Raw genomic sequence first — 24824 nt, 5'->3', positions numbered from 1 at the left:
TTAAAAGTCATGGGAATATTCCTGAAGCAAAGAAATTGAGCATAACAGAAATTAAAAATTAAAGCCATTATCAAAGAACTTGTTAAACATCGTGAAACATTGATACTTTAATTCCAAGTATCAATGTATTATCATTACTTTCGCATCCATGGCCTTTACTTTTCTTGGGACACACTGAGGAATACCTCCAAACCGCTCTATATGAGATCGATGGATGCATCCTGATACATAGCTTGAAAAAGTTACTAAAGGTAAGGTAGTAATTTGGATAGGCTATTTGTCTTTCAGTAGACTATCTTTGAATAAGCTTTTTGTCCTAGGAAGAACTAATATTTTATTTTCCGTCCTCATATTAATCTATTTTTATCATAAAAATATTCAATCAGAATTATTTTGATCATTACTTTTCTCAGATTCAAACAATTATGTTTATATCTATTCATATTTTTTCATGCACTAATACGTTATTCTCTATTTCTTTCTTTTTTATTTCATCCAAAACAGCTTTCCATAATAATCAGGACGAGACTGCATTAGACCTGATTTTTATTATAATAAGTATTCAAACATATAAAGAACATTGAAGAACTTAAATTTCTGAAGTTCATAACTTCTTTGTATGTGATAATGCTAAGAACATTACAATATACACTGCATAACAAAACAAAAAATCGGCACACCAAGATCGTATAACTCCTTCTTAGTGTGTCGATGTTTTTGTTCTAGAGTGTATTTTTATTGAATAAAGTTTGACAAGAATTATTACTTCTATATTACCCACGGAGTCGTTCAATTTTTCCAATGACAAAGTGTGTCAAACGTCCGCTCATGAGAAATAAAATATGTCAACGCAAATGAAAACTACAAATAAAATTCGAAAGAGAAAGAAAAAACCAAAGGAAAAAATAAAGCTTTCTTATTTTGATTCTTTTTTTAACTTTTATATTTGTACTTTTAATTACATCAATACATTTTAATACAATGTTCTGCTACTTTTTTTAACAATTTTTTCTTTTATTCAGTATTCATTTGACTTTTACGAAAGATATTTCATTTTTTTCACAATACCTAAGAATGCTTGGATTGATTTCATTACAACTTGTTCAACTCGAAAAAAAAAAACCTACGAATTGGCCTCCTAAAAGATTTTTTCCTGCACTTGCCCCATCGATAATTCCCTCATTCACAGACGAAAAAATCTTGGTTCTCCAATAAATTTGCATCCGATCGAATTGAATTATCCCGGACACTTGCACAATACTCTTATCAAATGCATTTGGATAAAATAATTAACGATTTAATTTAATCTTCTGAATGAACCTAAAAAGGAAACCACTTAACATGATGGATGTACAGAACAAATTTAAACATCACTAAAAAAAATGATCACAGAAAAGGGATACTTAAATTACCGAAGAAAATTGCAGAAATCTTCTAGGAAAAAGTCAGAATGAATTGTAATCAAAGAAAAAAAGAGCGAAATCAAGTGTAATTATTCACATTTAACTAAATCAACGCTTCATACCACTAATCAATTATTTTGTCATTCTTAGAATTTTTTGCCCCTTCTTCTTTTCTTTGATGATCAGAAAAAAAAAATACTTGCAAGAAAAAGTACATTAAGCAGTTTTGCAGATCAGTTGTAAAGAGACACGAAGTGTTTGATGTATGCAACTGCTTTGGTATTTGATGGTATAGCTGAGGGGATGACCATTAATGATGTCACACTTTTTTTAAGCAACTCTACCCCCCCCCCCCCCCTCCGTCACATTTCACGCTGTTTTTCATAAAAATGATTTTATTTGAAAAACGCGTAATGTCACGCTTTTAGTTACCCCTTCTTCCTTGTCACAATTCCAGGAACCCCCTGCTCTTCCTTTGTCACATGTCACGTTGTTTTTCGAAGGCATGTTGTTATTTAGAAAATGCGTGATGTCATTGTCCTTATTGCACCTCCCCCTCCCCCCTTGTCATAGAACTCACACATTCATGAACCCTCTCCCCCCCTTGGTTACATGTCATGCCTATTTTCAAAAGTATATTGTTATTTTAAAAAACATGTGGTGTCACACTTCTCGTTACCCCCCCCCCCCCCACACTTGTCACAAATAGTCGCAATTTCCCGAACGCTTCTCCTCATCTAAGCGTGACATAATTTGCGAACAGAGTCTGCGGCTAATTATAAAAAAAATATAGATATAGCCTGACCATGACATCTCCCTGATGAAAGATCTGCGAACATGCCACAGCGTCATTCTGTTACTGCTATTAGGCGCATAATAATTAATGAAAAATACATCCTCTGATAAGTCCTTCAAAATAGTCACCTCCCATAACTACACTGTTAAAAATGGGTACTCAAAAATAATGAAAATGTACTCGTTTTTGAATACTTTTACTATTCAATATGGCTCCGAATCAAAAGGTTTCAATTTTGAAAAACACATGTACTCATTTTTTTTTAGTATATTCTGGTTATCAAATATGGATAAACATTTGTTTCAAATATAAACACATTCATTAATTTAAAATGAGTTTTGAACTCAATTGTATGTACTCATTTTTGAGTTGATTTAAAAATCAATTATAATAATATTTTGTTCCAAATATACAAATTAAGTGTACTCATTTTTGAATACATTTAGGAATTAATTATAATAATATTTTGCTTCAAATAGATGAATAAATGTACTCATTTATGAATATATTTAGGAATTAATCATAATGATATTTTACTTCAAATATATGCATAATATATGCTCATTTTTTGGATACATTTGTAAGCTTAATTTGAATTGTACTATGAAATGTAACTTTTTTGTACAATTAATATATCAATCATTAGTTTAAAATTCATATGAAATTTTGAACAAGTAAAGAACCAAGTGAATTTTGTTTCATTTTAACAGTATGATAAGGATGCACAGGTAGATACATCTAATTTTTAAACTTGTTATTATAATTAACTACTGCATCGTCACTGTGTTTCGCTTGTACAAATTATTCATCTGTATATGGCAAGGTTTGCTTTTTAAAGAAATATACATTTTATCAGTAAGCAACATATGAATTTCTTATTTCCAAAGTCACAATAGTATACAAATGTAAAATGTTTGTATTATTAACATCGTTCATTTTATTTACAATGTAAGAATGGCATTGATAATCAAATTTCGTAACCATTGCAAATTGTATATGCGCTCTCTGTATGTAAGAGTATTATTTCAAACTTTATAAATAAAAGGGAATACTTTTCTCAATTAAAAAACACCGTCATATTTTTCGAATAAGCCGTACCACTGCAAGTGATACTATTGCATACCAGTAGTTCTGAATTACCAGATATTCTCTCTAAGCTCTGTAGCAACAACTCCTTGGTGTGCCAACTTTTGCAACCGAACATATTTACCATCTAATACTTCTGTTATTAAAGAAACTTTAAAATATTTAGCAATCAATGTATGGCACTTTTAAGCTGATAACTTTGTGCATTAGTTTTCATGTTTTCAACATTAACAAAATTTCCAGAAAACAATGCACAATTTTTGGATGGAAAATTTTTACTTTCATGTCGTATACTCCAATACCTGATAAGTGGATCAAACTTTCGTTAATAAAGCGCTGCAAAATGCATCTTTGGAGTGAGATGTTTTTCTGGAAATAATTGCTAGAATGATTAGTGATGAACTGAAATATTTTCTGACAGAGAAATTCCTTGTGTCATAACACACAAGATTTGTTTTATCGTAACACACGTTTTAATTTTGTTTCGTGCAAAGATAACACACTCTCTTAAAATCTCATGGAGGAATAAAATTTGAGATTTCAAGGCGATAAAACCATATTTTTTGCAAAAGTAGAAGATAGAGAAACTTGTACTAAAAATTAGACTATAGAAGGAATAAATAATAAATATGTAGTATATACATTGCTGAAATTTCTTTAAAAAGTCTAGCATCGTGAACTGAGATTTATTATTATACACTGTTTTGTTCTTTCATTTATTTTATGTTTGAAAATTAATGGACGGTATTCTGGAAAATTTCTGTCTTCTTTGAAAAATAATGGACATAATGGAGTGGAAACTTTGTTAAAATTGACATTAGATTAATAAGTAATGATTTGGAGCACAAATAAGTAATGTTCTCTTGTAGGATAAACCTATTTTTCTCAAGAGTAAAATGAACTTTAAATGTAAGGATGGAAATATTACAAACTGCAAAAATAGTTGTTCAATACACACTGAAACGAGACAAGATTAACATTTTCTCTTAATTAGTAAATTATTATTACTGAAAGATAATGTGGATATATAACTTAAACCAAGAAATGCTTATAAATAAGAACGTATATATATACCGTTGAAATACACTATACATGTCCTGGAAATTTTGCTAGAGTTATCCGTTTAGGATGGAGTTCAAAAACCTCATCATGTTTCGTTCGATGTCAGGAGTACCGTCAAATCTATTTCCTTTCAAAGTGAGGACAGGGACGTTAGACCAGGAAGAAGTCTGGAGGATTGAGATCTGGTGAGTAGAGTGGGTGTTCAATTTGCAACATCCTCTTTTTTTGCCGGGAACTGTTTAGACAGACTTTCAATTGATCTTGTGTTCATTCAATTTCGTGTTCTCAGTTAAGAACCAACGCACTTAACAAGCACTTTGTAAAACAAGTCTTACATGTAACACAGACGACACTCGACTGAACAACGCCGGAGACAGAGGGTCAATACCTACCACTACACAGATGCAGAGTTTAGTTTCGCCAATGTTGCCAGATCGATCGTCCTTACCTCGCTTACTTTTTAAAACGTATGGTCACATGTCGTAATCACCCAATACGACCTACTTTGCTATTGTTTTTAATTAACTATTATTTTTTTTTAAAGTCCACCTTTTGCGATAAATTTAAACATTTTAATAACGGTTAAATTGCACAGATCATAATAACAATTGCAGACGTCTGTTTTGTGCTTGCATGGGGAAAATATGAGATTATAGATGAAAAGAAATCTGAAAATTGATTTTGTTAGATTCTTTTTCAGTCACAAACAACTTGCTACTCCGAAAACCGTGCCTACAATTCAAAAACAACTGTACAATTTTCACATTGTTACTAAATTTTTGATCATTAATTGTTTTACAAACTCCTTTCCCAAACCAGACATCGGTCACAAGACTAGCTTACGACACAGTATGAACTATTGACTCATAAACTCTAGCAATAAAAATTAACAAAACCAATTTTTCACCTTGTCACCCTTTGTTTGTCAGCCCCAGTGCATTGTTAATCCTTAAAAAGACCGCTATAACGCGAGATTAAAATGTAATTACTTTCATTTCAAAGATTCTAAATAAAGTAGAAGCCGAGAGAAAAATGAGAATTGAGTAAGAACAAAGAAAGAGTTGGATAGGAGTAGAAACGCGTGCGAGAGATTAGGGCGCACACACTAATCAAACCTTGCTCAACTCTTCTTTAATGAAAATCTACCATAAGAAGTTTTTGAAGCAGAAAATTATCAGGAAGTCTGAATACATACAATAGAAATAAGGATAATTTTTTGAAAGATTATTTTTTGAGGAATATCCTTAACATTCGAGATTTCTTTACGTATACTTGTTATAAAGAGGTTCTAATTATAAAATTACGTTAATTAAATCTAGTATTCTTTTGTCTAAATTGTTTTATTTTGTACACTTAGATTGTAAAATATTCTTTAGAAAACCTTCTGATAAATATTCTTACTATTCTTCACTTCTATCTTACTCTTTTCCTTCTACATTGGATGCGATACTCCAGTTTAGTTTCGTAAAATAGCTACACAATTATTTTATTCTTAGTCAATTTTTGTTTTATTTTTTTTTATGTATATTTATTTTTTGTTTCGTTGTTAGGGTTGTTGTTTTAGTTGAACATATTTTTTCAGTTGCAGTTTGTTGGATAGTTTTAGTTGCTGTCAATTTTAAATGGCATTCGGATGATCAAATTTTGATTTTTTCATCAAAAAAAGTTTTTTGTTTACTAAAAATTAAAATTAGGAATAAATTTCAAAATTGTCAGCCTTATTTTAAATCTTTCTTCACTATAGCAGTTCTACCAAACTAAGTGGAAAAAAATTAAATTAAAAAAAAGAAAGCTGGCCGTGGATTATTGTATCATGGTCTCGTTTTGTAACATGTGTTAGAAAACTATGACAAATGTACCTAAAAGTAACGTTCAAGATAGCTCGGTAATATGACTAAACTTCTTTTTTTTAACTGAAATTTCCTTCAATAATTCTCAAAGAATCCTTTTGAGGCAGGTTCCTTTTATTTAACAATTAGATTTTCAGTTGTGATGTTGGCAACGCTCTTAATAAGTTTTGATTTCACTGCCGGCTGAGATTTGATTACCGTTGAATACTCTGCAAATGTAAAGAACAATTATTAAAGTATACTCAATACATTATGCTATAGGAAAGCTTTTACAAATTTTGGAACCTGTTAATTTAGTTTTCCAAGAAAGTATTAAATTTTTATTAAATTTAAATCAAAATTCATTGTGAAGCTCCTTGTTTTGTTTTACGATAGTTGAAATGTAGTCAGAGATTGTTCATGAGTTATGAATTGCTATTAATCATTTCAATGTAGGTGAGTTATACGCGAAACTTAATAATACTTACATCTGATTCAGCTTTGTTTAAGAATTACTATGTCACATATGCAGTCAACAACATTTTCAAACGGTATAATTTTCAACTATGTAATTGAGTTAACCACACGCAGGACTGCTGAATTCCCCCCGAAAGCAAAAGTAATGACAAATATTCCATCACTCTAATTTTAAAGTTGTGCATTGCTTTTAATATCCCCTTCATACACAGAATAACCTTAGAGGGGAAATGTCGTTTCTATTTTTCCTGCACGTCTGAGGCCCGTTTGAGAATTATCTTTTGTTTGAGAAGCTTAAATTAGCTCTAAAACACAAAACTATTGGAAAAATTCGTTCCTGGAGATTTAGGGGATTAGGGTGGGAGATTTAGGGGAACATTACATCATTTTATTCAGTATAGTTCCGGAAAAAATTTAAATAGTTTTCTAAAAGTACTAAATCGTAAAAGATATTTAGTAAAGGATCCCTAACACGGTAAAAAATGGAACTTTCTCCAACTTTTTTTTTTTTTTTTTTTTTTTTTTTTTTTTTGAGCAATCACGATTGCTTATTGTTTTTCCTTGACCGTGTCCGGTGCTTATGTCTCTTTCATTTTATTTTTATGCTTATAATGCTAATTCCTTTGGTCCACAGGCCTCCGCGAGCCTGTCTCTCTTCTTGAGCGGCGGCTTTCATATGTCCCTCAGAATTGACTTTATTTATACCCGACCCTCTTGACATAGCAGTCCTCTTTAGGCAAAAAAGGCATCCAGCACATAGCATCCAGCCCCTGGCATTCATTTGTTTCGACGTATTCAATTCAAATTATCTTTCCTGCAATTATGATTGATATAGGAGTCATTTGCAAAAGCAAGAAGCCCACCGACTAAGGCGCTATCGCAGTTCGTGATTGCGAAAAGCTTTATTTGAATTGAAGGCGTCAAAATTCAAATTAAAGCCAGGGGCTGAGTGTTGAATTTTTTACTATTTTTATGAGGGCAAATCAAAAAGTCTTTGCGCCTATTTTTTAAGCCAAAATACGGCTGTGAAAAAAAACGAACATGTACATTCCCAACAGTGACCGTTCCTTGAACCGTACCAGCCGTATCTGCCTTTTGCTCTTAAGAGCGGCGCTGCAATCAATCATTTAAGATGGCGGTTGTTTTTCAGGCGTTCACAGCTTATGAAAAGCGAAGTGTTATTCGTTTCCTATGAAGCAAGGGACAAACGTCCATAGCAGTTCACAGGAAAATGCACCCCACGTACGAGGAAAAGTGTCTCTCTTTGATAAAAGTTGAAACGTGTTCATTCTCCACGACAATGCAAAGCCACATGTGTCAGTCCGGACCGTCGCTAAGCACCAGTCATTTCACTGGGAGAATCTGGAACACTCATCTTACAGTCCAGACTTTGCCCCTAGTGATTTTCACGTTTTCGGTCCACTGAAGAAGTTTCTGGCAAGACAGAGATTCACATGTGACGAAGAAGCCAAGAACGCAGTCCAGTGGTGGTTCCACAGGCAGCAGGAAGAACGGGGTTGTTTCCTTCGGTCAAAATTAGTACGTTTTGTCGCTGAAATTGATAGAATAAGCAAAAAAAAAACATGAACTCGGAAAATACTTTTATTTTCCCAACAGTTATATTTTAATTATTTTTTTAAATGTCCGATTCTTCAAACAAGGCGTGGTCTTTATGACGTCACAAATGATGCACTATGGCGCATCTTTCTACCGCATTTCCACGTTATGGTAATCAAGAAGCGAATTTTCTATTTCTATTTCTATTCAAGAGTCACAACTGACTTCAACTGTATTTTATGTCGAGGTCTGCATACTAGTGCCTTGCCTCCATTATTTTATATACCGATAGATGGTAGCACCATCACCGGATCGAACAGTTAATGAGAATTTAGAACTAGTCCAAGAGCTAATAGCTACCTGGTACTAGCACCCCCAGAGGTATCGTTTCACTTGGAGGACATTGAGACCACGAGCATATTTAACGTCGCCCAGTCCCCTTTAATGACGACGGTGGGTCTTCGACCAGCGGGGATCGAACCCGAGCCCCTCCGGCCCCGAGTCCAATGCCCTACCGATCAGGCTACCACGGCCCTAAGAAGCGAATTACAATTGTGCTCTACGCTTGCTATCAACCATATCGTTGCCAATACACGTGAGTAAAGATTGGAATTAAATATTTTGAATCCCGAATGGCAACACTGAATGTCATTTCATCATTTGTGATGTCATCGGCAGAAGCGTTAAACGATGAATGAGCACCGATTTAAGTATTTTTTTTTTTAATTTTAAACTTAAAGAAATTATTTAAAAAATGGGCAGAGTCTATGTTTTTAACCATGCTTTTTCAGAAAAAAAATACTTTTAAAATTTTGGAAACTACCCCATTCTACCACAGTGGGATCTCTAATTCTAGTGCTGCGATGAGACAAATGACTTAACCGGTGTGATGACTATGTGGAGAAATAATGCAAGATACGCAGTACACTACGTAGATTTTTAAATACTTGTATGTATCTGTCTGTTTTTGGCAAATAAAAAAATAGACGCTAAGACTTTTTGATTTGCCCTCGTAATTTAATTAACAACGGAACACTAGAGAAAAGTGGTACTATTTTCTTTCACATTTTGCTACATTTATCAATCAAGCCACTACATTCGTGCACCTTGATTCAAAAGCTCCTTAACCACTTATTACATTTTCTATAATTACAAATGAGAGAATTTATCAGTGCAACAAATATTAGAAACCTTAAAAAGTGTGATCAGCATTGTTTTGAAATTTTTCTACCTTCGAAAGTATTTTGCACTGATTATTTGGTTTACAGCTCCAGAAACAAGCAACGGATGATGATTCAACAAAAAAGCAAGAAAGTGAAGTAACGAAATTTCAACTAATGAAACAACATAATTATTTTCTCATTATTATATTCAGTTTTTAATAAAATCTTAGATATTTCGGTAACTTCCTATTTTATTTCCCTTGCGTAATGTTTTCAGCATTCATGAGTTTTTATTACTCTTGGGATGAAGCAGGATTGATTAAGGTAAATTCTAGATTACTCATTTTCAAATTGAAGCTAATGTTAGGCAAAAGAAATAAATAGATGATTGCTCAACCCTAGATGCAAAATGTTTAATGAAAATCTACCAACTGTCAAAAAGGTTTTGTTGGTAACGCTAAGAGTTAGTTAAAATTAACTGATGCATTTGTTTTTTGCTGTTTTTATAAATGTTTTCAGATAATGAGATACCACAGAAGCAAGTAAAATAATTATATTAAATATTAATAAAATGATTTTGTCAAAGGTACTCTGTGTAGTTTATACTAATTTATATTTTATGTCGTTATTCTTAAAAAGACGATTTCGAATATTAGATAGGATCTTCTCTTAGGTAAAAAATAATAGGAAGAAGATTAAACCCTGTGAAAGAAACTGAAAAATTTATAATTGTTTGGTTGTTTGTATCTCTTAAGCACTCGATGTAATCATATCGATAATTAAAACAATAAAATAAAACAATTTTGCATAAAGAAACACGATAGAAATGAAACTTTTTTCTTCATTTATTTTTTTACATTATGAACTGTCACTTCGCCCGCACGTTTTCTCTCATGCCGCGCTCTTGTTCTTTTTGCACCTGATTTAGGAATATTCACAACAAAGTTGTATATCTTAACGAAGAAAATAGTTCATAAACAACGAGAAAACTAAACAGTACTTGAAATCCGCTTTTTAATTGTGCCAAAAACAATGAAAGAAAATAGTAATTATAAAGTTAATTTTGTTAATAAAAGTTATACTAATTTCAAGGCTGGACTAAAGAGATGTGGATTACTCTTTTAAACTGATGACTTGATCAAAGAAATCTTTGAAAACCTGTATTATTTGAAACGTTTAAAATGCCCCTCATGTACAAATATATGCTTGCTTAAGTTCAGCCTTAAAATCAATTTGTTAAATGCCTTAACAAAGCAAACTTTATAATTACTGTTACTTTTGATTGTTTTTGGCAACAATTAAAAAAACAACTACGTCACTACCATCACCCAAAAAGAATATGGATCAAAACTTCAAAGCCCTGACATAAAAAGTTTCACTTCAAAAATTAAGTCAGGAGAAGAAATTTCAGAGATTTTTATTTTAGAAACGGAAAATCTCTACTTCTAAGAAAATCCTCATTTAAAAACTATTGATAGTTTAAACAATAAAGAAGGAAATAAGTCATAACAGCAAAACCTTACTTTATTTTTTCTCTTCCTTGCTTTATCATAATTCTTGACTTGCCTAATTAGACGCCTTAAATGAGACTTACTGTGCTAACGACTTTACGCTATAAAATATATTCCTCTTTGAACATGAATACTAAAGACAATATAAAAAAGCTGCAGTAGTTTAAAAGATTCATTGCTGAAATCGACCATTGCTTGTGTGTTAAACTCTAAATCTTTTTCAAAGGCTAAGCGTTTTCTTTTTCTTCCATTTCATAGGGAGAAAGCCAAGTAATTCAATACACCTTTTAAAACAAAGCATTTCAATAAAAAACAAAAGAATGAACAAAATAAGAAAAACAGTTTGGAAGTCCAAAAGAATTGCAATTATCAGCAATTCAATACAAACGATCTTGAAACTTCCACTTTTTTCCTCTTTCTTTTATTCTAAATAGTGCTTCCAGCATATTAGGAGTGCCAATAATGAAAAGGAATTCTTTTAAAATAAATGTTTTTAACTTTAAAAGTAGAAGTTCAAAACATTCTTTACTTTTTAATTTTTTTTTTTCTTTACCTTGATTTAAATTTAGTTATCTCGTTATAGTACTTCAAGCTTTTCTAGTTTAATTCCGAAAATGAATACAATGGAGTTGTTTCCTGAAGTCAAAAGTACTACTTTTAGTCATTGAAGTTGATGGAGTGAGCAAAAAAAATGACGTGGACCTAGAAAATACTTTCATTTTCCAAACAGTTATTTTTAATTCGTTATTTTTTTAATGTCCTATTTTTCAAGCAAGGCGTGGTCTTTATGACGTCACAAATGATGTACTTTGGAGCAGTCCACTGGCGCGCTGAATGTTTACGCTTGCTGTCTACCGCATTTCCAGGTTATGATAATTCAAAAAGTAATTAAATATTGCGCTCTATGATCGCTCTCAACCCTGTCGTGGCCACTACATATGAGTAAAGAAGTGAATCAAATATTGCGTTCTGCGCTAATGGCAACAGTGAACGGCAGTTCATCATTTGTTATCTCATACGCAGAAGCGTGAAAAATGAAAATGAGCATGCGCACCGATTAAAAAAAAATTTAAAATACTAAACTTTCAAATTATTTAAAAAATGGTCAGATCCTATGTTTTTAAGCATGCTCTTTCAGAAAAAAAAAATACTTTAAAATTTCTGAAACGACCCCATTATTTCAGAAAATGTTAATAAACTGAAAAATAAGATTTGAAATGAGGTAGTCATATGATATTAAAAGCGAGATGACGGGCCTTTGAAGTTAAATACTAATTTGGTGATGAAGTACTTGACGTTTTGTTTTCGGAACTACAACTTACAAGGCGGAAGCGCTGACCCCTTACAGTCTCCATCTAAAAACTGGTTGTTTAAACTTCTATTTAGTCTGTGGTAGAGTAGAAATGACTTAATCTCTCATTGAATTAGAAATATGATATATCAGTTTTCCCTATTATATGGTTTTAAAAAATTATTCCCTATCAATCCTTATGGAACAACGTAACTACTGCACAAATATTGCAAGTAGTTGCAGACACGTGTTACGGGGCTTCAAAGAATTTTTATTTCACTGTAAAAAAGTGTGAGTTTAGCATGAAACATCATTTGAAATGAAGAGTCTTCTCAATTTCTTGTAATGTTTGTACTTAGGGGTATCAAAAAGTAAGGTAACAAGAGCTCTGAAGGGTGTGCAAATTATCCGTATGAATAAAAATCCCTCTGAAGGTAATGGAAACAATCACAGCATTCAAGCGGTGTCGGTAGATGGAGCTGGTAAGCCGCTAACATGACGAAATTTGAGTTGAAAAATTGCCGCCTTGTCGGAAGCATGGTCCGCAACTGAAATAAGAAGTGTGATACGATTTTTGCGTTTAAAAAAAAAATTCTCCAGCTGAAATTCTTCGCCAATTCGTGAAAGTGTACGGTACCAGTGTTATGTCACGAAAACAGGTGTGGTTTTGGAGCACAGAGTTTGACAACGGCAGAACAGATGTGCGAGATGACAATGCTTGCCGAGATGAAGCTTTTTTGCGGTCGGGCACGACAATGCCCGACCGCAGCCGACCACAACTACGAGCGATTTGTTAGAGCGTTTTCGGTGGCAGATCTTGGACCACCCTACTTACAGTCCCGATCTCGCACCAAGTGATTTCCATCTCTTCGATTCTCATCTTGATCTTTCTTAAAGAAACACTTGAAAGGTCTACATTTCAGAACTGATGCTGAGGTCCAGCAAGCCCTCTAGATGGGGTTGCACAACCTTGACGCTGATTTCTTCCGTGTCGGTTTCGAAGGTTGGGTGTACCGATGGAACAAATGCTTCGATAAGCACGGTGACTATGTAGAGAAGTAATATGTACCAGTGCCTTCCTACATTGTATATATATTTTTTAATTCCTGAATAAACGTTTTCTCTGACTGGGCTTCTTACCTTACTTTTTGATACCCCTTCGTACAATGGACCCTCTCTATTTTGAACACTCTTGGGATCGAACAAAAGTGTCCAGATTGTGGGTGTGTTCATTATAAAGGGAGGCTGGATAATGCATGTAGTATCTGTAATTTATTGCTTTAGTGAACTATGTTTAGTACTTTGCACAGTCAGCTATACTAATTACTGAGATAGAGGTGATGAATTTTGATTTGGTGGATAGTGCAATATCTAACTCAGCTCAGTAGGTTTTAAACTCTTGCATTTATTTATTTATTTAAAAAGTTTAACGTAACATTCAATAATAAAATATTACAGTACAGCTATTGGTACGGTACATGGAAAAAAAGGTATTTTTAATCTGTTTTTGCATTGTGTACTCTCATGCAAGGTACGTGTTATCATCCAAGTAAAACTATTTCCAGGATCCTCAACTGCATTTTGCTTGAAGATAATCATACTTTAAAGATCTTGAATACAACTTGATTGGTTAGGTTCTTGAAATATAGTTCAGTGGCAGAAACTTAAAGTTCTCATATTGCTCATCTGAATGATTTCATGTGATGCAGTAATATCCATGTATGTAATTTTTCTTCCTAATCTCTTCATTTTCTCTTTGATGCCATTCAATTGTTTTAAGTCTTTGGAGTTTCGCCGGGACCATCAAAATGTGTTCAGAATATCGGGGTGTTCACATTACATAATTTTCAAACGGAGTCCACTGTACCTAAATTCCTTGTTAATTATTGTTACTTAATTGCCTCATGGTATTTATTCATTTCTTAATTCATTACCTCTTTAACAATCATCTTTTACATTCACAATATCGCATACTAGCAATAGGGTTCGTTGATTGATATTTTAAAAATACTATAATGCATTGGCTATAGCTAATTTGAGTACAAATCAAATCCATGTGACAGCAGTTACATAAACAAACATTGCCATAAAATGTAAATAAATGCAGTTTCTTAGCTTCGCAATATGATCTGAATAAATGCGCTGATATCCTGAATGTGATTCTTGTTTCAGTAAAGAGTCATCTGCAATGAACAAAGTAAACGCCATGTTCGGATAAAAACATAGTGCAACCATGCTATACTCTAGTAAATACTTAATGCCCAAAGTGCGTTGCGATTTGAATTCGGGAAGCAGTCTGTGACAAACCAAATAATTGAGAAAGATTTTATTTTTTAACTAGCGGTACCCGAACGGTTTTGCCCGTAGTAGAAAATTAATAGGTCATTTGGTTCGCCTGTATATTTACTAATAATGGATTATGAATTTCTCGCCAATTTGATATGGTAATTTGCTCCCCCATGTTATGGTAATTTCCTCTTCTACATTATGATAATAACATCGTCCACGTTATGATAATTTACTCGTCCATGATACGATAATTTGATCGATAAAATGTTCTTAAAATTGGAATAGAAAAGGAACAAACTGGACCTTCGAAAAATCGCTTAGAGGTGCTCACCCCTATGCTACGAACTAGTTTTGTGCCAAATGTCATGAAAATCGGCCGAACAATCTAGGCACTATGCACGTAGCAGACATCCAGAGATAACGACATACAGACTTTCAGCTTCATTATAAGTAAAGACTAAATTGAAACTCCTTCATTCAGAAAAAGGCGTTTAATTTGGTTCTACGCACAATTATTGCAATTAATAGCGTATACATTTTTTAAACGCTCATTTATTTTTGTCAACATCGTTGCTTTATTGCTTAATATTTCTCACTTGTGATACATTAAGCAAAGCATTTTCAAACTTTTACGATTCGCGGTATACTATTGCCAATCCGAGTGTGGTAATTAAAATACCAGTAAGAACACGTTTTCTGGCTGCTATAACGTCGCACACAATAAAAAAAAACTTTTGATTTTCTTACTACTATTATAAATGCGAAAGTTTGCCTGTATGGATGTTTGTTACTCTTTCACGCAAAAACTACTGAACGGATTTTGATGAAACTTTACAATAATATAGCTTATGCATCAGAATAACACATAGGGTAGTTTTCGTCCCGTTATGGGGGGCAAAAACCCCTTAGGGGGGCAATAAAACACAATTTTCGTATAAATTCTCTAATGTGGGGAGGAAAAAATACTTGCACATATGTACATTATATGTCCATCGAAAGCTCTGATTTTTCTGCTGAAAATGGCACCTGTTCGAAATGTCTAAGTAGAATAAAAAACGAGTTACGAGCTTTTTAGTTCCATGTTCGAAGACTTTCCTGAACTCAATACAGTATTTAGTGTATCATCTCAACTCCCTGTCGATAGCAACAATTGTTGTAAGAATTGTTGTTTGAAGCAAAAATAAAAATGAACCAAAAAATACGAAATTAAACTTTTTATACAGGCTCCAGGTCCTTTAACTTGTATTTCAGAGAGTATTCTTCGTTGAAAAATAATTCCAACACAAAAAGTTTTAGTAAATTCCAATCTCATCTTCTGTATGGTCCCTTCAAACTTTAAACCGGAATATACTCAAACTTTCAATATCTTAACTCCGCATCTGATTTTGAACATTTGTAGAATTGGAATTATGCATCTAGGACTAACGGTTGCAAAAATAGGGGTCTTGCAGGTTAAAAAGGAACACCATGTATAATTATTTTTTTAGTAGGGAGGTTTAAAAATCAAAAAGGAAAATTTTTTAACTTACTGCTTACAGCTTTTGTCAGCTATTGCTTAGTCTTTCGTATTTCTTGTTTTTGTGTTCACCCAGTAAATTTTGTTGTTTTATTCTGTAGCATCTTAGATTATTATTACCAAAAGCAGACCTTTCGTTTGACTTTTCGCACACTGTAAAAACGATTCAGAAACGTTCCTGGAAAATAATAGGCAGATGTTGTGCCCAATTTTTTCCAGTAACATATCTTGGAAAAGCCAGGAACGTTTTCCGCTAAAAGTCAGTAACCTTTCTGAAATTATTCTGGAAACTTTCTGAAGAAATGCGAAATCTCCCCTGTTAAAGCCAATCATGTTTCTAGAACCTACCAGAAAAATGAAGTAGGTTAATGTTATTGATTAGAACCTTCCTGATTTACCGAGAAGGCTCCAAAAAAATCAGAGCGACCACGGCCAAAGCTATGAAATAAGGAACCAACCATATCTCTTACCCGCAATTCCTGTCTTGCAAAGCTGCAGCTATCCATTTACTTTTTCGCTCTCATTAGCAGCTTAGTCAACCTGGACAGGCCGTAAGCAACTTTAGGCCGATACACTTAATAAACACCCTTATTCAATCTTTAAACTGGTTGCTAAAAATATTTTCCACAACAGCGAAAAGTCTGCACACGTGCAACTTGTAGCGATTCAGGAAACTTTTTTGTGAAGATACTTGTTTTTACGGGGAAATAGGTGAAAAAGTGTGAAATCCCGAGACGTTCCACGGAAATAACCAGTAACGTTTCAGAATTTTTTTACAGTGCTTTCATTGCTAGTTTTGACTTCAAATGGTGCTCAACAACATTAAGTAGCGATAAAAATCATAAAGTAGGAAATATTGGTACTGAAAAAATGTTTGACATATTTATTTGTAACAATTTCCTTGACTCCAACCGAAAATGCGCCATTTTTCATATTTATGGTGAAACTATGTATTCTTCCGGTAAAGATTTCCTTTTTATATCAACCGAAAAGAAGAATGCTTCGCTCACGCTCATTTAATTCTAGTTTCGATTTCCTTATCCTTGAGAAAACATAATGCATGAATCTTATTAATAAAATCAAAGAGTTTTACTTACGAAACATTTTTGAAGAAAACGAAGAAATATTTGAAATTCTTCAAATGCCTTCTCTCTGCAGTATGTAAATAAAAATGTTATTAATTTTAATCTCTTGCAATTTATAAATAGAAATCTAATATTCAATGAAAGCACAGATTTATTTCGTTGTATTTAAAAGATAATTTTATTCTTCCATGAGATATTTGAAGAAAAAGTGTATCCTCAAAGGGCAAAAGTTATATTTAGAAACATCATAAGAGCATCTTTTTTAATTCTTTTCGTAACTCGTAAATAAGTTATTATTATTTATTTCGTTGAACAATAATTTAGAGCTAGTACATCCTTTTTGAAAATGCTAGTGTTCTGACGAAAAAGATCCGAATCTGAAACAAAAATATATAAAATGTGAGGTTTCTTGAGAAACTTCAGGTTTCAAAAAGGAAATATAAACAAAATAATTGCATCTGCGTGAAGTTATAGACTTAAATATTTCTAATTATTAAATTTTAATGTTGAATGAGCTTTTTGATAACCAGTTGATAATTCTAACTCGTGCGAGAGCAAAAGTAATTTTAAAAGTTTTGAATATAATCTATGATATTTAGAAAGCACAATTGGGTTGTTCCCGAAATTTTAAAAGTATTTTTTTAAGAAAGAGCATGCTTAAAAACATAGGTTTTAACCATTTTTTTATATAATTTGAAAAAGTTTAGTATTTCTGAAAAATTGTTTTATTTGGTGCGCAGATTCAATTTCATTTTTTACGCTTCTGCTCATGGCATCAAAAGTGATGAAATGCCATTCACTGATGCCATCAGCTCATAGTGCAATATTTTGACATTAGATAAAAATGAAAATATTGTAGCGCAATAATACTAATGACTTTCATATTTGCTTCAAAAAAGCTTTTATTTAAAATTATCATTATGATTGCTATTAATATTACTGTATAACTTTTTTTAAACAATGCGTTAATTTTCAGCACGCCAAAGTACATCACTTCTGATGTTATAAAGACCACGCCTTAAATCCACAATCGTACATAAACTACAATTAAATCAAAAATAATTATTGGGGAAAAAATTTTTTGCTTGACAACTTTAATTGACAAAGTTAAATTATATGCAATTTATTAAAACTCGAAGAGTCCATTTGCAAGACCGAAATCTATTCACATGTCTTTTTCAAACTGTCGAAATTGATGCACCTGTGCGTGACTCTTTAATGGACAGTTTTTCGCTCGAAAAAATGTCTTTCCCTTACTGGAGACAGACGAAAGGCAGATGTCTCTCCGTCAGAAAATTTCCCAGATCCCCTGAGATGACGTTGACACATACATTCCAGAATATATTTCAGAAACATATTTTTTTTTTATAAGAAGGTGAATTTTAGAGGAAGGAGTGAAATTTTGTGTAGATGTTTTGCATGACAGAAAAACATTCTTTTCATAACAAATGATGTTTTGTATTTGTGCATAAATTGATGTTGGTGAAAAAAAAATTCAACGAATTATTCATTTTCATTCGACAAATATTTAACCTTTAAAAACCGCATGTCAAACGTGCTTAGTCTTTTGGAACAAGTTCTAAAATTCTCATCCGGTGATCCGGCGGACCGTCGCTGTTTTTGACCGGTCCTCAAAGATCTTTGCACTTCCACATTTTAAAAAACTCCTTATTAAAAGTAAATAATAATAAAAATGATAAATATTATGCAATTGTCTTGTACATCTTTACATGAATGTTGCTATTAATTTTCATTCTACGATTTTTCTCAAATATTTATTTACTAATGTATAATTATTATAATAACTAGCTTTCTCATTTAAATACTTACTGTGGCAGTTTTAGAGTACGAAGTAAATTTTTTTTTATTTATTTATTTTGTTTATTTCTGTGAAATGGAAGGGGGGAGACCTAAACATTTTTAACTGTCTGCAAGTCTTAATAGTTCACCGATCCGCGAAATTTTTCAAAAGGTTTTGCCGGGGGACGGATCTAAAAAGATTGAGAAACGTTTTTCTAGAATTTTATGCAAACAAAATTTAAGCTAGATCGTTGCCAACAATCAATAAAATACGCACTGAAGATGCTATTAAATCAGTTTTGTAACTTGTTCATAGCAGCATCAAATCTGATGGAAATTAAAAATACAGGATGTTTATAAAGTTCTAGCAAATATGACCAAAGCTAAATTGCAAGTAAATAACTAACAGATTATTTTCCTACACTTCAAGCAAAGCTATAGAATCCAGAGACTGCATTTCACCCTTTTTGGGATGGACGGTAATTGAATTGGTAGCGGAACACTTAACAGAAACACTGAGTATATTTTGAAACCATAGTTGAGTCAAATCTAACCTGGTAGCGTGGTAATGCTGTGATTGGGACCTGCGTAGCTTTCACAAAGCTGCCAGGCCTAGGTTGGCTCCAACTATAGTTCCTAAGCATATTTTTAACGACAATAAACATTCTACATTCATACAACTTCCGACAATTTAAGAAACTTTTTTTTCAAAAATGCTTGATTTTCACAGAAAACTGGTAAAAACCCGTGAAATCCTAAAACGTTACCCGGAAATAATGCTTGACGTTTCGGAATGTTTTTACAGTTTACTCCGTTGTTTTAACAGAATTAATTTGTTCATGTCCTTTCTAATTGGGTGTTGCACAATGATCTTTTTAAATTAAGTTAGTAAATTAAGTTTACTTTGTTGCTGAAACAGAATTAATTTTATTCATGTCTTTTCTAATTTGGTGGTGTACAATGCTCCTTTTAAAATAAGAACAAAAAGCAAAATGCTTATTCAAACAAACCTATACTTACTTTAATCAATCAATTATGTAAAATAATTATGCCGAATGGTTTGAAAAATGTCACAACTAGTCCCAGTCTCTACTATTTGTTGTAATACTGTATGGAAAAAAAACGTAAATAATAGGTGTGTAATGTTAAGGATAAAATATAGGTTAAAGTTTTAAAAAACTTCGCTTTAGGCATTAATCTGGTTCGTAAACTCCTAGTTTATTAAAGGGTAGACTGGGGCACATTAATTATGGGGCACGTTTACGCAGTGCCCTTTTTTCAAAACGAAATATGACTGGAGAGCCAACAGTCATAACAGATTAATGCTACTCCCTAGCAAATATTCTCACAAATTTTTGAGCATTAGTCCAGCTTCGGTTCAGCATGCAGAAAGAATAATCTGTTTTCTACCAAGTTGAGAAAATTTTGTGATGAACGTTTTGAAGCTAATTATTAATAAGTAATACTTAAAAGAAAGAAAAACATTTGTCGGATGTCTTTTCATCCATAAGCTCATTACCTTTTGCATTGAAAAAGGCGTTCCCTATAACGCCGAAACACGTGTCTGCTGTTACTGGCAAATTTGTGCTTTTTTTAACGCTGTTTTTCTTTCTTTTCTGTTCAGAACAAAGGTATTTATTTATCTTAAATAATACTTAGTTTTAAAAAAACACAAATAAATAAAAATTATCAGAATTTTATCCTTTTTTGAGAATTGTATTTGCATGAACTGAAATATTATTAAATTTGTTTGCACGTTAAAAATAAATTCAAACTAGGCGACGGGGCAAGTTTACGCATTGAACGTCAGAGCTCCTTTACGACCGTTTTTAGTGTGTCTTACTTAAACGTGCTCCTTACACTTTTTTCGCTAAAAACTGTCTCAAACATTTTTAGTATTTTTCGGCTATTCAGATTTGAAAATTACCATTTAATTTTTAATTAAGTTACACATTCGTATCTTATAGCTTACAATAGCTGTATATATACACTACTTACAATAGCTCATATAGTGCTGTCGTCATGCTTCAACTTTATACACTATTCAGTCTGTAATAAATTTGCTTTATTTTAGCGATAGTAAGACATTATGTTGAAAACACTAACAAAACCACGTTAGGTGTCAAAATAAATACGCGTAAACGTGCCCCGTGTCCGAGGCAAGTTTACGCAACCGACTTGGACTAAAAAATAACTTTTTTTAACGGTTAAAATCACAAGCTTAACAACAACTGAATATACCAATTTTGACTCCGTTAACTGCTTCATAATACCGCAATGTCTAAAATTTCCTAAGTTAAAACATTAAAATTAGAAAATTCATTTGAAAAAATCCGCTAAAACGTGCCCCGGTCTATCCTACACTTGAAAACCTCGCTAAAAGTAAAAAATATATACGTAGAAAACAGCTTATAGCACTTAGTTCAATAACGCGAATCTATTCTTAAAAATCTGAAACAAACAACTTTTATAACAACTTATGAATCTGATTAAATAGGTGTAAAATGTTTCTTGAAATGTATTAATGAAAGTTTACTAAATGATCTACCATTCCAAAATACGAAACAATTTACTGAACTTTTTCTTCAAAAACTATTTACATACGTTTTCTAAAATTCCGCGCTTGTTCACAAGTGTACTGAAAAGAGTTAGAAAATGTTTCACATTTTCAAAAGTAAAAATAAAAATCATCATTTCTATCCCTTAACACTTATTTCAGTTTTTTTTCCCCCTACTTCTTCTTCTTCTTTAAAAAGGCTGGGAAGAAAAGAGGATTCATGTGCATAAGAAAAATTCCTCGAGCTCAAAAAAGACTTCTATTATTGCGTGCATTTCAAGCCGAGTTGAATGTAACTACATTTTTTCCATCTGTCTACGCTTTTTGCTACTTTTTCACTTTTTCCAACTGCTTAGAGCGGATTTTTTTTTTTTTTTTTTTTCTGAAGAAAATTGTTCAGCTAAGAAGTACTTCTCTTATAAACAAGTGGATGCATTGAGGTTGAGACAACTTCAAGAAACTAAAGTAAAAGTTTAAAGTAAAGATAAAAGTTTGCCACAAGTTCCGCTGGTAATTAAGAAACTGTTTTTCTGTTCGTAGCGTGCAGTATAATATGAAACGCCTAACTAATGCGTTTGTATGAAATGCACCATACATACTCGCATGAACTGGTTAAGTAAACTGGTTAAGTCATATTTTCCCAATTCGAATATGTGTATTAGATTCGACAAATAAAGCTACTTTAAAAGTTTTAGAAATTTTATATTTACTAAAGCTTTTTAATTTTACTTAATGAATATTTTAAATATTCAAGCAACGGTTATTCTTGTAAGAGTGTGTGCGTTATCTTGCGATGTTTTTGAGTAAAATAAGAGTAATATAATAAAAAGGTTAGCAAAAATAATGAATTTTTTCAATTTGTTATTATTTTAATGAAATGTAATTTTATGTTCTCAAATCAGTTTGCTACAGATAGCTTCTAGAGTTCTGACGATCAGTCTCTTTCAGTAACAATACACCAAGGCAGTGGAGTCGAAAGCAAAATAAACGACTCCGGCTCCGAGAGTTTTGGAGCCGTCGACTCTGACTCCGACTTCTCCATTCCAAAATCAGTCCGACTCCGCAAGCACTGGCAGAGATGCAGACTTTGAGGTAAAACGACTGATGTCGGGTATGTTCTTTTGCCGCAATGTAGCGGTAGTGCCGATACTAGTTCCACATGGCATTACAGTACAACCATACATACATTCAAACATTTATTTCTCGGAACACTGAAAAGGTTAAAACTTTGTAAAGAACATAAAAAGGTTTAAAAAAAAGATACAAGGCGCTCGCACATCCATCGCCTGAGTTTAAGTGAAGATCTCCACTTAGTCTCTTTCACCTTGACTTCCTGTGGAAAACTGAATTCACTTGCTTTCGCGATCCACGGGTTTGCTCATTTGCATGGCATTTTGTGCCGCCACAACTGGCTCTGGCCCTGACTCTTGAAATTTTCAACTTTCGACACTTGACTCCTTCATCCCATAATCAGTCCGACTCCGAATCCGCAGCCCTGCAATATGCAAGCCTTTGAGTGCCACTAATGAGTCCTAAAAAGTAGCCATTTAAGGTAATGCTTATTAAATTCAGTTAACTTTGAGCAACTTTTGAGCATTTTTTAAAAAAGAACCAAGAAGGTTATAAAATAAGCTTTCAACTTAACTTTGCGAGAAAAAGTTGACAGATTTGTACACAGCTAACTGCATCATTCAATAATTCTGAAGTAAAAAGATTTATCAGAATGGAATAATATTTCACACATGTTAGTTTGAGACCATTTAACACCTTTTTAATCCCCTGCCCCTTTACATTTCAAAAAAAAAATTTGACCCACCCTACTGTTTATTCTATGCCATTGGCTTGAACGTTTACTGTTTTTCCCGGTGGAAAAACGTAAAACACGAAATTTGTGACTTACTATCTTATTAATGTCAATTGAAGAGCTCGTTTCCAAAAATCGTTAATTCAAAATTTCCAAAACTTTAACTTTTTGATGGAAACGATAGCAGTACATGTCTAAAAATGGTTTACCCCCAACTTCACTAACGTTTAAAATTTTCTCCCCCCTCCCCTTTATCAAAAGTTAAGATTGAAGCTTAAAAACAGGGGGAAGAAAATTTTATGTTGGCGAAACTGGGGAAATACCCTAACAGTATACAGAGTAACAATATAGATGGAAAACAATAGTAGGTTTTCCAACCAAAGTTTAGTCGTATTGAAAACAGAGAGTGAAATTCCTGGGTTTTTTTTTTTCTCTCTCTCTCTCTCTCTCTCTCTCTCACTTTCTCTTTCTTCAAATCCAGTGTAAATAATTTCAGTTTTCCTTAGGATCACGGGGTTCATTTCACGAGTGCACACGGGAAAAAAACTCCCCCGTGCGCTCTTCAAACAAGGGTTGACTGTGATGGCAATTTTAAAATATAGAATGGATTTTTTTCCTTTAAATACTTTTTACCTTTTCGATACATTTCGTTCGTCCTTTTCATTTTTTCTTCACAAGGCCACTTGATCAAATCTTTAACTTTCATAAGACTCCTTAAATATATACAGGGTGGTTATAAAATTACGTGAGGTGTTCAGAGCCCTCTAGCGAGTGAAGTATTTGACGAAACATTGCTAAATGTCATGGGCATACACAGTAGACAACGGGATTTCGATTTCTGAAATAATAAAAAAATTGTACCAAAAATCGCCACCAGGGGAAATTTTAGCGTTAAAAAGGTGTATTACTGTGACTGTTGAAGGATTAAATGCTAACTGATAAAATACGCATCAATTTTATTCATAAAATATGATGTTTACCAACAAATGAAGTTCAATATGACCAACATCGAGATTTTCCAGGTATTGCATACAATGCACAATATTTTCCACGCGTCTGGGGGGGGGGGGGTAATTTCGCCTACCTGTAACATTTTTCTAGTTTTGAAAGTTGAGATATCGGAAACATGTCGCAGATACACAAAACCGTCACGAAATCCCCATGGTTAAAAATCACAAGGTGAAAGATTGGGCGACCACGGTCTCCATACCGTAGGAAATGCATGACTAATAAAACTGCTATTAAAGAAATGTGGCCGCCATACATTCAGCACCTAAAGCCCAATATGGGGTGGTGCACCATCTTACGTGAATATTGTTCAGCAATAAATCCTTCCTGCCACGCTAATTATTTCTGCCTGGCGACTTTTGATAAAATTTTTCTCTTGTTACAAATTGAAATTTCTTGTTGGTTTTATTGAACCTCATTTGTAAGCAACAGTTATTTGTAACAAAAAACTTGATGTGTGCTTCATTTTTCGGCATTTAGTTCTTCAGTATTCGCAAGTAATACACATATGCAGAACCAAAATTCCCCCTGATGGTGACTTTTGGTACTATTTTTTTTTACTTCCTTTTACAAAAAAAGAAAGTATTCTA

This window comes from Uloborus diversus, chromosome 6, assembly GCF_026930045.1.
Source record: "Uloborus diversus isolate 005 chromosome 6, Udiv.v.3.1, whole genome shotgun sequence".
Taxonomy (NCBI): Eukaryota; Metazoa; Arthropoda; class Arachnida; order Araneae; family Uloboridae; genus Uloborus; species Uloborus diversus.
This window is presented reverse-complemented; position numbering follows the sequence as displayed.